Raw genomic sequence first — 15,101 nt, 5'->3', positions numbered from 1 at the left:
ATAGCCAAGCATGTGAAAATATGATCAAAACGATTAGTCAGGAAAACGCAAATTAAAAATAACAAGATGTCACTACATAACCACCAAAATGGCTAAAATTAAAAAGATTAGAACTTGCCTACACAGGTGGTGGCTAGTGGTAAAGAATGCACCTGCCAGTGCAGGAGCCCTAAGAGACAAGGGTTCGATCCCTGCGTCAGGAAGATCCCCTGGAGGAGGGCATGGCAACCTGCTCCAGTATTCTTGCCTGAAGAATCCCAAGTCCAGGGGGTCACAGAGAGCTGGACAATACTGCAAGGACTTAGCACGCACACACAGTGCTCGTGGGAATGAAAACTGGTACAGTCACTTTGGAAAATGTCTATCCTAAGCCCAAGAAGAAGGAGGACATGAGGTACACAAAGACACATACAGGGAACTTAATTTTAGCTTTATTCCTAGTAAGTCCAAATAGCAATCAGCTGGAGACCAGGTAAGCCGAAAGAAAGGCTGCATAACAATTAGAGAGAACAAAGCATTGATCACGACACTTGGCAGCAAAGATGAAACTCACAGACATTATGCTGGGTGCAAGAATCCAGGGTAAAAAATACTTTTTACAAAGTTCAAATACAGGCAAAACTAAGATGACAGAGGTCAGACAGGTCACTTCTGGGCAGGAGAGGAGGGTTGAATGGGAATTGACTGCGATAAGCCACCAGAGAGCCTTTCCGGGGCTGGAACATGCCACATGTTGCTCTGCGGGGGACGGGGGGAGGGGCAGGTGCACACATGGGAAATTCATCCCGCCGTACGACTGTGGTTTGTACAAAACATGAACACACTGGCAACTGACAACTTTAGGGCAAATGACGGAGACATTGACTCAAGCAAAGATTCCTGATACGCCTTTGCTAGGTCAGGAGCCGAGCCCCGATTCCACACATAGGCAGCCTGGGCCCCCAGGTGCTAGAAGGTACATGATTCATCCAGGAAAACCAAGGAGTACTTGAAAGCTTTCAGTTTATCCCAGCAGATGAGGAAAAGATTCATTTGTTAGTTTATCCAACATAGAAAAATGGCTACCATGTATCAGGCAATTAAACATACAGGGTGTGTGTGTGTGTATGTGCGCGCGCGCACGCGTGTGCCCATGCATATATGTGTATGTGCACAAATGGTTCGATTTTTCATACAAGAGGTTATTCTCCAGTAAAAGTGGGATTTCAATTAAACATACAGTGTGTGTGTGTGTGTGTGTGTATGTGTGTGTGTGCGCGCGCGCGCGTGTGTGCCCATGCATATATGTGTATGTGCACAAATGGTCCGATTTTTCATACAAGAGGTTATTCTCCAGTAAAAGTGGGATTTCTTCACGGTGGAGAATCGGAACTGACTGAAGTGCCTTGGGAAGTGAAATACTCAGAAACTTGGTAAAACTTGCCTGCTCTGAAGATAAGACCTTTACTCCCACTTGCTTAGGTGTAGTTTCTCTTTTAACTGAATCAGTCACTTTATTTGTTCAAGGTGGATTTATGGTAATTTATGATTGCTAGGGCTTCCCTGATAGCTCAGTTGGTAAAGAATTTGCCTGCAATGCAGGAGACCCTGGTTCGATTTCTGGGTGGGGAAGATCCGCTGGAGAAGGGATAGGCTACCCACTCCAGTATTTTTGGGCTTCCCTGGTGGCTCAGCTGGTAAAGAATCTGCCTGCAAAGTGGGAGACCTGGGTTCGATCCCTAAGTTGGGAAGATCCCCTGGAGAAGGGAAAGGCTACCCACTCCAGTGTTCTGGCCTGGAGAATTCCATGAACTGTATAGTCCATTGGGTCACAAAGAGTCGGAGACGACTGAATGACTTTCACATTCACTTTATAGCTGCTGATACTGCCCCGATCTATTTCTTTACTCTGAAAGCATAATCTGAGATAAGTCTATGTTTGTTTATATCCTGAAATTCATTACTTTAAAAGGCACTGTGCATTCATTTATTGGATGTTTATTAAATTCCTGCTCTGTGTTATGTATCTAATTCACAACCAAACTCCAAGGGGGGAGGGGGGTCAAAGCATATACAACTGTAATGTAAAAAGAAAGAATTATGTCAAGACTTTGATAACTTTTTTGCCTCACAAATGTAAATTTTATTCACATTAATTACTAGTAAAAGAGCTTGAAACTGTCCTGGAAAAGAACAGCTCTTCAAAGTAAAAAGATATTAAGCATAAGGAGTTTGAGCACGCTCCAGGAGATGGTGAAGGACATGGAAGCCTGGCGTGCTGCAGTCCACAGGCTCACAAAGAGATGGACGTGACTGAACAACTGAACAACAAAGCATAGTTCAAAAACATCTGTTGTTGTTTAGTCACTCAGTTGTGTCTGACTCTGGAACCCCATGGACTGTAGCCCACCAGGATCTATCAATTAAATTAGGGTTATTACCAGGAGATACTGGTTTACCAAAAATATACCTTTTTTTTTTTTTGGCCGTACTTCGCACCTTGTGGAATCTTAGTTCCCCAGCCAGGAATTCAACCCAGGCCCTTGGCAGTGAAAGTATAGAGTCCAAGCCACTGGATTGTAGGGAATTCTCAGATTTACCAAAAATATAAATTCTGACTCGAAGCATGTTGTTGTCGCTGTTTTAGTCGCTAAGTCTTGTCCGACCCTTTGCAATCCCATGGACAGGAGCCTGGTGGGCTACAGACTGTATGTAGCCCATGATTAAAGCACAACTCATTATGAGTAAATCGTTGTTGTGCTATTTTTACAGTCTGTAGCCCTCCAGGCTCCTCTGTCCATGGAATTCTACAGGCAAGAATACCAGAGTGGGTAGCCATTTCCTCCTTCATGGAATCTTCCAGACCCAGGGATTGAATCCACATTTCCTGCATTGATAGGCGGATTCTTTACTGCTGAGCCACCAGAAAAGCCTGACTTGCAGCATATATGAGTGTTTTTCAATTTTAATCTGCATATGTAACACGGGGCACTTAGTACATTTGGGGTAAGTGTATAAGTGTTAGTCGCTCAGTCATGTCCAACTTTGCAACCCCATGGACTGTAGCCCATCAGGTTCCTCAGTCCGTGGGAGTCTCCAGGCAAGAATAATGATGTGGGTTGCCATGCCCTCCTCCAGGGGATCTTCCCGACCCAGGGATCGAATCCACAGCTCTTATGTCTCCTGCATTGGCAGGCGAGTTCTTTATCACTAGCCTCACCTGAGAAGCCAAATAATCCAGATGAGCTTATCCATATACATCTCCAGGTTATCCTCCCACACACATAACAAATAGATCTCCAATAAATGTCTGGCTTAGTCCCAGGAAAAAAAAAAAACATAAAAACAATGATTTACCTTGAGACAAGAATCACAAATTCCGGGAATTCTAAGAAACTTTTAAAATAGTGCACTAGAACTCTACCCTATGCTGTTCCTAAGGTGCGAGACTGAAGATTCTGTAATGGTCTTTATTTGTAAACAATCTTAACGTCAAACTTATGTGCCATGTGTGGCTTTCAGCCTTATGTGGCTTGTGGCAATTGTGTGTCGGTGGGCAGAATTCCTCTTGCGTTCCCTCAGTCCACCTGATACTGAGCTGTTCTTTAGTCATCTTTCTAAAAATGGCACAAAGTGCCTGGAGAGGTGGGGACCCACCCTCCCCGGAAGCATGAAAGGCCAAGTGCTTGGTCACCTGTGAGTGATTTCTGCAGAACGTGTTCCTGGGTTACTTGGGAGAGTGCACTGCTTAGCCCACAATGTCCAGTCCCTTCTAACTTTAAGATTCTGTGATTCCAGTTCCACTTCTCTGTCACCTACTGGTTCTTTGGTAAATAACTCCTGAACAGAGGCAGTTAAACTCATTCCAGGCAGTGATTTCTTTCATCACTGATGACCACTGTCATCACATGGTCAGCTGTGATGTTCCCATAACCCGCTACAGAAGAAGGATGCAGAGAAGAGATCAAAGGTGGCACTGGCTCTCCAGGCCAAGGCAAGAAGCGAGACACTTTGGTTCCTAGAATTGTGTTGCAGAACTTAGAAGAGAAGGTGAAGGGGAAGGACTAGTTAGCTGTGCAGATCTGGGTGAGACTGGCTATAGCAACTTCAACCTGCAGTTGCTTTCTCTTCTACAAAACACTTGATCTCAAATTGTCTCATCTGGTTCTCATAACAACCTGGAGGCAGGACAGGTATGACTGTCCCCATTTGACAGATGGGAACCAAGGCTCAGGGAAGCTGAAGCCGCTAAACTTCAAGCCTGAGGTTCCTTCCAGGCTTCCAAGCTGCTCTGCTCAGGGGATGGAGGTGCAGCTGAAGCAGAGGTGTGCAATTTACACCTGTTTCCTCCTCTGAAAAATTAAAGGGCTGAGCTAGACAGGTGCTTTGGTTTCTTTTAGACCTAAACTCCTCATTTCTCCAGGCAGGGTTGTGCCAAACCAGAAAACGAAACAACTGGGAAGTCTTGGAGGGAGAGGCACTGGGGAGAGGACACCAACAGTCAAAATTTCTTTACAAGTTAGTCATTTCCTCCTGGACATCTTTCTTGTTCTGACCTCTTCATCTTTACCTCTGTCACCCACTCATGCCAATAAATGCGTCATCACCTGCGAGTCCAGCTAGAGATGTGTGCAAATAACAATTCTTTCGTGTCCTGCTCCCAGGACGAGATAAAAGTCATATTCATATGAGGGTCAGTTTGCATGAGGGTCACGTATGTTCACACCAAGACTTGGAGGCGTTCAGTTCTCTTTCCTCTGTCAGCTCCAGTTCTTTGGGTTGCCCTTAGGGCCGCCAAGAGTTTGGGACCCTCCTTTTGTACAATAATAGCCAGAGACTCTCTTTAAGATTTGTCTGTTTCATCCCAGGATGCAGGATTCCAGATGCTGCTTCCGACCCCTGAAACCCCCCACAGTGAACAGGCAGAGCTACTCTTTCAAGCTACACAAGTCAGATTTCTTTTCCCCAATGACTATTCTTATGCTGTTATTTCCTCATTTGCTGCTTGTGTTAGATTATTGTTTCTACACTTAAGCTTCCCTGAACGATACTATGGTGTGAATGTTTGTGTCCTCCCAAAATCCATATGTGGAAATCTAATGCCCGGTGCGATGGTTTTAGGAGGTGGTGCCTTTGGGAGGTGATTGGCAAGAGGGTGGAGCCCTTATGAGTGGGATCAGTGCCCACACACAAGGCAGACCATTTGCCCTCCCCACTATGTGGAGGTCACAGCTAGAAGGCACCATCTATGAACGAGAAATCACCCTGTCACTGGATGTTACAAAAGAAAACATGACTGAATATAGACTACACCATGTTCATGGATTAGAAAATACATACCATAGACAAAAGCCAAGACAAGCTGAAAGGACGATATGGAGGACTTACCCTCCCAGATGTCCAGTCTTATCATAAATGTGTTGGAACTAAGAGGATATGATAGTGACACAGGTTAGAGCCTGAAACTAGTGAATCCACAGGGTTAATCCAGCAACTGTCTCCCTATATATATACCTCGACATGTGATAAAGGGAGCCTTAGAAATCATTGGGGAAGGATGGAAAAGAAAATGAAGTGTCAGTTGCTCAGTCCTGTCTGACTCTTTGCAACCCCATGGAGCCCACCAAGCTCCTCTGTCCTTGGGATTCTCCAAGCAAGAATACTGGGATGGGTTGCCATTCCCTTCTCCGGGGGATTTTCCCAACCCAGAGATAGAACTCGGGTCTCCCACATTGCAGGTAGATTCTTTACTCTCTGAGCCAGCAGGGAAGCCCAAAGAAAGGCAGACTTATTAATAAATGGTGAAGGACACTGACTATCCATAGGGAAATAAAAGAAAATTAGTTTTCACATTGCACAACAAATGTTCAGGCAGGTTAAAGGTCTAATTATAAAAGGCAACCTATAGAAACCCTTAGAAGAAGATAAACAGAAATAACTTCATAGCCTCAGAGTAGAGAGGATTTTTCAGACCAGACACAAAGAAGTACAAACCATACAGGAAATAAAAAATATATTTAGGTTTTCTACACCACCAAAAAAGAATAAGTGAATAAGACCACAGCCTGGAAGATATGTGCAACAAAGAATACAGAGACTTTTAGCCAGAAAGTGTAAGAATTCCGACCAAACAGGGTGGAGGGGTGGGGATGAGGAGGAAGCAAGCCAACAACTAAAAGAAAAATATTCAAAAGCTACAAGTAAAGTTTAGAATTACCATGTGACTCAGCAACTCCACTCTTAGGTGTGACCCAGCAACTCCACTCCTAGAAATGAAAACGTACATCCATACAAGACCTTATACACAAAAGTTCACAGCAGCCATCAACCGTGATAACCAAAAAAGTAGAAACAAACCAAATACCCATTACCTGATTGCTAAACAAAATGTGACACATCCTTACAATGGACTATTATTGAATCTTGAAAGCATCATGCTAACTAAAAGAATCAGCTACAGAGGACCACATACTATATGACTCCATTTCTATGATAGCTCCAGAATGAGCAAATCTATAGAGACAGGCAATAGACTGGTGGCTGGCAGGGGAGTTTGGAGGAGCGCGGGTAAGGGTTTCCTTTTACCCATGCTATACACTGATTGAGGTGATGTTTACACAATTCCGTGAATACACTAAAAGCCACCAAGTTGTACACTTTAAATGGGTGAATTGTACGGTATGTGAATTATACCTAAAAAAAGCTGTTCTTGGTGTTCTTAGGTGGCTCAGTGGTAAAGAAACCGCTAGTCAATGCAGGAGATTCGGGTTAGTTCCCTGGGTGGGGAAGATCCCCTAGAGGAGGAAATGGCAACCTACTCCAATATTCTTGCCGGGATAATCCCGTGGACAGAGGAGCAAGCCATGCAGGCTACAGTCCACGGGGTCACAAAGAGTCAGACACAACTCACGCAACTGAGCATGCATGCACACAAAGCTGTTCTTAAATATGCCTTATCTAAATGGGTAATTCACAGAAGAGAAAACCCCAATAAACACTTGAAAGATGGTCACCTGCAACACTAATGAGGAAAAAGCAAGTGAAACAATAAGGCAGATTTTCACGCTCATCACACCAGTAAAAATCTCCAAGTCGAGCAGTGCCAAGCATGGACAAGAGAGTAGAGAAACAGGGAGCTTCAAACACGCTGCTGGACGGAAGTTGATGTCCCCCTCATCAAAAAGCTCTGGGGGTGTCCAAAAAGGATGAAGATGCTCACACTCTCCAAGTCAACAATTCCACTTGCAGACAGAGACCCTGGAGAGAGCCTCACACGGGAGCTCCAGAAGACACAGCAAAAGGATCTGGGGCAAAGTCTGCTACCCTGAAACGTGGGGACGCCGATGTCAGTCCAGCGGTGGGCAGGTAAGTTGTGGCGTGGGAATACGGGAGAGCACGACCCCACAGGTCCTGTGGCAAACCTCACAAATATAATCTTGAATCAAAACCACAAGTTGCAGACTAAGCATACACACTATCATGTCATTTATATAAAGTTTGAAAGCATGCACAACAGAACTATGGGTTGTGTATGGAATGGTACATACACAAAAATAAACTTAATCTCCTCTAAATTCATGTGAGTTGCTCCCCCTGAAAGGGAAGAAGTAAGATGAGCTCCTGAGTGTCCAGCCAGGCTAGGCTGGATCTATTACGGTTTGTGCAATAAAAACAGGCAGGTGTGGGTATCATGTTACATGAAGACGAGTCAAATTGGAGGTGGGTGATTACTGCGTTGTTCTTTTCTATATCTTTCGAATCTTCAGCATTTTTGAGAAAAAGCATTGGTATCCATTGCCATCCTAAAGGAAATCAGTCCTGAATATTCATTGGAAGGACTGATGCTGAAGTTGAAACTCCAATACTTTGGTCACCTGATGTGAAGAACTGACTCATTTGAAAAGACCCTGATGCTGGCAAAGATTGAAGGTGGGAGGAGAAAGGGGCAGCAGAGGATGAGATGGTTGGATGGTATCACCTACTCAATGGACATGAGTTTGAGTAAACTCCAGGAGATGGTGATGGACAGGGAAGCCTGGCATGCTACAGTCCATGGGGTCGCAAGGAGTCAGACACGACTGACCAACTGAACTGAACTGATTCATTGCTACCCTGCAATGTTCCCATGAACACATACGTGTTAATGTAGAGACCCCCAGGCAGCTCCCTGTGGTGGGTGGTGTCCAGAGAGACCAGAAATCTGGCTGCCAAAGACCAGGGTCCTGATGGGGTGGGATGAGGGTCAGGGAGAGTGGAAGTTGGGAACTCAGCAGTCAGAACAATGGATACCGGGTGCCCCGGCAGGTAGACCTCAGGTAGGAGCGGTTCTGAGAGCAACCACCAGCAGCCAGAAGGGCTTCAACTAAAAGCAGAAATCGGAAGAAGGACACATCCAAAGGTGAGCATCACACAGCAAGAGAGAGAGGCAGGCGAGAATCCGTGTGCTCACAGTGAAACAGAGGATGAGGAGCGGGTTCTGGGCCTGGGGCCACTGTTTAGAAAATGTACACACACAACATATGCTGAGTAACCGGGAAGGACGGGCAAGAAGAACCACGTCTCCTCTCTCAGGAAATCTGGGGTCTGCCTGGGGAGGATGGGCCAGGTGCGCAGATCATGGTAATTCAAAGCAAAGTGTTCATGTAGTCGGAGGCTCTCCCGTGGGGCCAGAGAGACAAAGAGAGAATGCTGCAGTGACGTGGAGACCACCATCACCCAGCAGGACCCGATGAAGCCTTCCCAGAACAGACCCCCGCTGCACCCTCCGCTGCCTTTTGTCTGTAGAAAAACTTCAGTCAAGGCATAAATTTAATCAGAGAAGTGAGAAAATACAGGAAGAAAGGAAAACAGTCAAGCAAGATAAAAAACACTTTAGCCATTAAACAAAGTTAAGGATCCGAGTTCTTCCTCAAGGATGACAGATAATATTTGGAGCCATGTCCCTTGAGCTGTTGAGCAGGTACTGAAACCCCCACCAGGTGGGAGAAGTCAACTGCAACCTGCCCACAAGCATGTTGGATGTCAGACGGGTTGGAAGCAGACCGTCGGTGATGCTGACGCCCCATTACCTCACCACCAGCCAATCAGAAGAGTGTTCACCAGCTGACCACGCCCTGCTCCTTGACTCCGGGTGGGACACACAGTCTTGAGGGCATTTGCCTGCTGTGGCCGGCTTTGCCTGGCAAATTTCTACTTCACCCAAACTCTGTCTCCGAGATTTCATCCAGCATGGGTGAACAAAGGCCAAATTTCACCAACAACATCCACAAAGTTCCTCCCCAGGCTGCTTGCCCAGCTTCCTGACCATCAGGGAAGGCAGACAGCTGCCCAGCAGCATCCCGCCCCAATGAACACACGCAGAAACTAAGAGGCAGTGAGGCCCCAAGAGTCGACCGACCAGGAGCAGACGAGGAGGAAATCCAGATTCTCCGATGTGAAGGAAGGGGGCTTGCTCCCTGCACGGAATTCACCCCCAGTCGGAACATTCAAGAAAGGCTTCCTGGGGGAAGCAGGATTTGGTGAAAAAGACTTTTCACAGGTGGAGGAAGAGAAGACCAAAGCAGGAGAGAGATTCGTGCCAGGGACCCCTGGGGTGGGGGTGAAGTGACAAGGGGTAGAAAGCCCAGTTTCATTCTTGGAACCAACGGTGCCTCCTGCGTGTAAGAGCAGTGTCGTCACGAACACGCTGAGTGTGCCAGGGGGCAGGTGTGTCCCCACGGGTGGTGTCCAGGTTACAGCTTGGAGAGTAAGGGGCGCACCGGGAGGGGTCGGGGGTGGCGCTGGGTGGACTCCTGAGCGGGTCTGGACATGGGCGAGGAGTCCCTTAGGAAGGTCCCCACGACAGATCACAGGGAGTCTCCAGGGGCGTCTTCACTTCAGGTTGTCGATAGATTGAAAGGGCGCCTTGTGTCACTGAGAAGAGTTTTCTGTGGGTGGTGGGTCTCCCTGACCATGACCCTGGGGGTTTCCAGAGTGGCAGTTCTCCTTCCTGGACTCCCTCCTCCCACCCTTGTCTTGTCCCAAACACAACACACTCAGTGCAGAAAACATTAATTTTTCATATCCTCAATTTTTTAGATGTGATTTTAATTCTGTGTCCCTTAATAAACACTACGCAAATCCCATATTCATAAAAAGTTTACAACTATCTGCCTCTGCAGAAGCGTCCCAACACCACTCGGGTCCACCTTGTGAATGTCCTAAAATCCACTGAACTGCACACTTTGAAATGGTGCATTTTTATGGCGTGTGGAATCTAACTCAAAAAAAAGAAATGAAGAGAAACCAGCATAAAACAGCAGTCGTGGGTCTGCGAATGGAAGCATTTCAAGCTGAGTGTAATGGTCGATTTTTAGCTACTGTGCTATTTCAGAAAAATTATAAGTGAACATTCAAACTAAAATCGCCAAAATTTTATTCTACCTAAGCTGTCGAGCGACATGGTTTTCACCCAAGATTTCCCACTTCTCTCTTCTGGTTTTGACTGGAGGAAATTTAAAAATTATGTCATCCCAAGACATTGAGGTTGCCCGTCTGCCTGCTGTGTAGATATCATCAGGAAAGAGCGATGGAGGAAAAAGAGAAGAGAAAACACAAGGGGCCTTGGGGCAGAGGTGGTGATCAGGCAGCCTCGAGGGGGTGACGCTTAAGGTGGGACCTGAGAGAAGTCAGCTGGCTTCTGAAGTCGGGTGGGTGAGAGTGGTCTGGAAACACCAAGGCTCCCAGTCCCTCGGATCCAGTGGATGGAGGCTGCCAGTGTCTCAGGAGAAGTGGCAGGGAATGTGGGTGTTGAACTTGAGACTGAACTACATGAAACCAACTGCTGTCCGAAGCCCCGAGGGAGTTTCCTCCTCCCAAAAAGCATTTAGGAAGTTTCACGCCATAGGAAGGATGGGGGTTTTGACTCATGTCCACTCAGTGCTTTCCCGATTAGATAATTTTGGGGAGTTTAAAAAAAAAAAAGGTCAGTCCTCACCATAACTTAATCCTGTTCAGAAGCTCTTTAACGAAGGGGTTAGGGTGGAGGGAGGTGGTAAAGGGAATGAATTGTTATTTTCAAATTGCAAGACAAGAATGCAGACAAGTTACAGCAGCAAAAACCAGAAAACTGAGATTTTTGTCAGGAAAAACTGGGACTCCTTTAGGAAAGTGGGGAGGCCTCTTAGCCTTTCTTTGTGCCGGGGGCACCCTGGTGAGTTCAATGGTGATCGCTCCAGACACATGGCCACGTGCTAAGCCCCAGGGCCTGGGAATGTGACCTTATTGGAAAAGGGGCCTTTGCAAATAAAATTAAGGATCTCGATGTGAGGTCATCCTGGATTTAGGGTGTCCTTATAAAAAGACAGGACTCAGCCACATGCAGAGGGAGGCAGAGATGGGAGTGAGGCAGCCACAAGACAAAGACCACCAGGGTGGCCAGCGCCCCCCAGAGAGCAGGCGCAGAAAGTACAGAGTCCCTTCCCCTTCAAAGCCAGCCAGCACCTTGACTTCAGACTTCTGCCTCCAGAGCTGTGAAGAAACACAGCTTCTGTTGTCTTAAACCCGCCCCCCAAGCCCCCCTACCTCCACCGCCACCTTTTAGCAATTCATTACAGCATCCACAGGAAACTCGTAGGGCTTCCATAGCAGCCTGGTGAAGCTTAATGGGCCCCTTGTCAAGAATGTTTCTGAAATGTGAATATGATGAAATGCACAGGATTGGGAAAAAACAAAACAAAAACAGTTGTACTAAAGTACACGTCTCTCTCTGATAACTGAAGACACCCCCCGGAACCCTGACAACTGGTGACTTCCATGTATCAGAAACACTTAAGAATAGCCACTTGGCCAGGGGACGGGTCACCTGTCGCTGGCGGCTGTGTATGAATTCCGCCATAAACACAGCGCGGGATCCCGAGGCTTCCTCTCCCAGACGTTCAGACTAAAATGCAATGCAAAGTTTCAGTGCCAATGTGAAACCCCAAACAATGGCTTTGAACAGGGATAAGGGGATACAAACCATTTCTGGCAAACATTGTCTATTGAACTTCCTGGTGAGCTTTGCGCAGTGGCAGTATCATAGCCAATGAGGTTTATCCGAGGCGTGATTATTGCTAATTGAACTTCCTGGTGAAAGCCACAAGAGCAGTGCACACCTTTACCTCCGGGAATGGGGGCACAGTCGACTCGTCAAGGGGCCCAGGTGGCCTCCAGCACAGGACCTGCTCAAGTCCTAGCTGTGCCCAGAGCAAATGTGCATGGCCTGCTGTGGATCAGGGTTCCTTACCCTGAAATGGGATCCAATATTCATAACCAGGTGGGTAAAGGGATTGTGATGACCAACCTCTCAACAAATACTGTTTTGCTTTCAAAGTATTCAGGACACTCTCGCCCTAAAATCACCACTGCACTCAGAAACCCCGAAGGAGCAACAGTGTCAGCATCAGATCACTGTGTCCCCTGGCCTGTGGACTCAGCAGGGAGACAGCACCAGTCGGCTGTGGTCAAACACTGGGAAGATGGTTAGCTTGGAGAAAAAGAGAGAACTCCCAGAAACAATCACCAGAATCAGCACGACATCAACTACAGATGCCTCAGCCCCTGCAGCACTTCCCCTTCCCCTCCTCCAGGGAGCCGCAGCCTCAGAACACCCAGTAAACCTTACTGTGACATCCAGACAGGTAGTGCGAGGGCCTGCCACACACTGAGCCTCACTTGTAGTAATGGGGTGAACAGAACCCAAAACTAGCCCGCAAGCTTTCCCATCCTGATCCCTGGATTATGAAGGGATGAGACACCACATCTTGACTTTGTTATTTTATGGGGCAGAAGGAGTTCAGCAGGTGTAATTAGGGTTACTCATCTGTTGACCTTGAGTGAATCGAATGGGAGATGATCTGCGTGAGCCTAATCAAATTACATGCACCCTTAAAAGGCAGAGAATTTTCTCCAGCTGGTGGCAAAAGGGGAAGTAGAAGGGTCAAAGCATGAAGGGGCCCCGTGGAAAGCATGAGAAGGGATGTGCGTGGCATCTGGGAGCAGAGACTGATCCCGGATGACCTCCAGCAAGAAAACAGAGACCCTCAGTCCTACAGCCACAAGGACCCAAAGTCTGCCAACAAGCTGGGTGATCTTTCCCCAGCCGAGCCTCCAGATGAGAATGCAGCCCAGTCGACACCTTGGCTACAGCCTGTGAGACCCTCAGCAGAGAACACAGTTGGGTCCCTATGAGCTTCTGACCTACAGAATCAAGATGCCAAATGGGTGTTGTTGAAAGTGACTAAGTTTGTGGCAACTTGTTATCCAGCAGTAGGAAACAGACACAAGTAACATTCCATCAGGAGCATGCCAGCTGCTTTACCAGCTAGAACAGCTCAATTCACATAGGAAGGATGCAGCAAGGAGTCCACACGGCACCTGTTACTGATGGTCCCGTCTACTCCTTCTCCATCCAACAGGGCAGCCACCAGCCACATGTGGACAGCACATATTTGAAACATGACTGGTATACAATACACCAGATTTTGGAGACTCAGTATAAGAAAAAAGAATGTAAACTATCTCTTTAACACCTTTTATACTGATTACATGTTGAATTGATAATACTATGACTCTACTGGGATAAATGAATCTATATCATTAATGTTGCTGTTGTTTAGTCAATAAATCATGTCCAACTGTTTGCAACCTCATGAACTGCAGCATGCCAGGCTTCCCTGGCCTTCACTATTTCCCGGAGCTTGCTCAAACTTATGTCCACTGAATCAATGATGCCATCCAGCCATTTCATCCTCTGTTGTTCCCCTTCTCCTCCTGTCTTCAATCTTTCCCAGCATCAGGGTCTTTTCAAATGAGTCAGTTCTTTGCATCAGGTGGCCAAAGTATTGGAGCTTCAGTTTCAGCATCAGTTTTTCCAATGAATGTTCAGGGATGACTTCCTTTCAGATTGACTGGTTTGATCTCCTTGCTGTCCAAGGACTCTCCAGAGTCTTCTCCAGCACGCCAGTTTGAAAGCATCAGTTCTTTGGCACTCAGCCTTCTTTATGGTCCAACTCTAACATCCATACATGACTCTGGAAAAACCATAGCTTTGACTATATGGACCTTTGTTGGCAAAGTGAAGTGTCTGCTTTTTAAAACTCTGTATAGGTTTGTCAGAGCTTCTCTTCAAAGGAGCAAGCATCTTTTAATTTCACAGCTGCAGTCACCATCCAGTGATTTCAGAGCCCAAGAAAATAAAATCTGCCACTGTTTCCATTTTTCCCTCAGCTTATGCCATGAAGTGATGGAACTGTATGCCATAGCTTTTTTAATGTTGAGTTTTAAGCCTGCTTTTTCATTCTCCTCTTTCACCTTCATCAAGAGGCACTTTAGTTCCTCTTTACTTTCTGCCATTAGGGTAGTATCATCTGCATATTCAAGATTGTTGATATTTCTCTCAGCAATCTTGATTCCAGCTTGTGAATTATCCAACCTAGTGTTTCACATCATGTACTCTGGATATAAGCTAAATAAGCAGGGTGGTAATATACAGCCTTGATGTTATATTAGCATTGATTTTACCTATTTCTTTTTAGTTTTTAAATGTGTCTTCTAGAAAATGTTAAATTAGGCCTATGGGTCACCTCATATTTCCACTGGACAGAGCTGATCTAGGTATTATCTCCTGTTATCTTCCCAGCTCCCCTGTGAGGTGGGTGCTACCCAGTGGTCCAGAGGAGAAAACTGAGACTTTACAGCATAAGTTGATCAACATCAGAGGGTGAGGGAGTGAACCAGAGATGGGAACCAGGTTCGCCAGAGTCCAAATCCCACTCTCTCCCAGGTTGGCAGATTACCCTCTCAAGTGACTGCAAAGGCCTGCATTCTCAACAGAGGCTGCTCGTGCCTTAAATCAAACAAATGGCTGCAGATGGGGACAAAGCCACAAGCAGATCAGCTTAGGGAAGGATTTTGGGGTCAGGCGAGAACTTTCACCACCCTTCAAATTTTGCTCTAAGAACTCACTCTGATAAGCCCAAGGAAATAGATCTTAGAAATGAGAGATGAAGCAGTCATTAGGGAAATTTGGGGGTTCTTGATCTCCTTTTCTAATGATATCCAAAGACATGTTATAGGAAAAAAAAATGCTAGGGAATTCCCTG

The 15,101-nt window shown here is 46.4% G+C and overlaps 1 pseudogene; it reads left to right on the top strand.

The window, feature by feature from the left end:
• The first annotated feature begins 12,014 nt into the window (after positions 1–12,014).
• On the top strand, positions 12,015–12,083 carry LOC136161968 (U4 spliceosomal RNA; annotated as a pseudogene).
• The last annotated feature ends 3,018 nt before the right edge of the window (positions 12,084–15,101 follow it).

The sequence above is a fragment of the Muntiacus reevesi genome, chromosome 2 (assembly GCF_963930625.1).
Source record: "Muntiacus reevesi chromosome 2, mMunRee1.1, whole genome shotgun sequence".
NCBI classification, from domain to species: Eukaryota; Metazoa; Chordata; class Mammalia; order Artiodactyla; family Cervidae; genus Muntiacus; species Muntiacus reevesi.
This window is presented reverse-complemented; position numbering and strand designations above follow the sequence as displayed.